This window comes from Gekko japonicus, unplaced genomic scaffold, assembly GCF_001447785.1.
Source record: "Gekko japonicus isolate JY-2015 unplaced genomic scaffold, Gekko_japonicus_V1.1 scaffold151, whole genome shotgun sequence".
NCBI lineage: Eukaryota > Metazoa > Chordata > Lepidosauria > Squamata > Gekkonidae > Gekko > Gekko japonicus.
Genome location: NW_015174277.1, coordinates 1,467,581 through 1,468,729, shown reverse-complemented (window position 1 = coordinate 1,468,729; position 1,149 = coordinate 1,467,581).

Below are 1,149 nucleotides of genomic sequence, written 5' to 3'. Positions count from 1 at the left end.
CTCCCCACAACAGACACCCTGTGAGGTGGGTGAGGCTGAGAGAACTCTGACACAAACTGCTCTTTTTCAAGGACAGCTGTGCCAGAGCTTGTGACTGACCCAAGATCACATCAGCAGGTGCAAGTGGAGGAGTGGGGAATCAAACCCGGTTCTCCCAGATTAGAGTCCACGCACTTTACCACTACACCAAACTGGCTCCTAAGGACAATCTTAGGATCTCCTGGCTGTTCTACACACAATGCCATACAATAATCTATATATCTAATTCTCAAGTCGACCCCTGGTGTGCGGATGCTTAAATCTGCACATCGGGGGGACCTGGGGGGGAGGGAGAGGTTTGTGCGCATGTGGGGCGGTCCCCACGGGTGCACAAAAATCCTAAATCTGCCAAAAAAACATCGGGGGATGTTTAAACCCCCCCCCGAAACTCACAGAGCGTCCCCTGTGCATGTGCAGGGAACGCTCTGCGAATGCCGCTACCGCTGCCGCCGCTTGGAAGGTGAGCGGCGAGCAGGGAGGGGGGCCAGAGCGGTGAGGGCCCAGCGGCTCGCCGCTCGGCCCTCCCTTCGTAGCCGGGGTGGGAAAGAAAGCCGCCGCCGGCACCTCCGGCGCTTGGGAGGGAAGCGGCGAGCGGGGGGGATCAGCGAGGCCTCCTCCGCATGCTCTGCATGGAGGTCCCCCGCTTCTCCCCCCCCCGTGATTTTTGCGGGTCCCCTTTCTTGTTATAATTATAATTGTGATGAGCAAATGGAGGAAGGGGAAACTATCACATCTTTATCCTGTCCTTCCCTCAAGAAACTCAGAACAGGGTATGGTGATAGAAATAATTCATTTTTTGTACATTTTGGCTCCTCCTCTTCCTGTCATATGACTCTCACTCACTTATGACACTGTGTAGCTTCATGACGCTTGTAGCTCAGTAAGTCCCATGCGAAGACTGTGAGATTTAAGGTGGGTCCACATTCTAGAAATATTGAATACCACTGCCCTGAAACTTACAGCAACTTCCTGGGCATATTATTACTGTGCCATCAATGGGTGTTGTGTTTTATAGAATGTAAATTCTCTGCCCCAAGAAGCTTACAATCTAAATCTGGCATAAAGGAGACAATAAAAAGAAGAAAGGGTGGGCCAAGGTAAAGGAGAAAA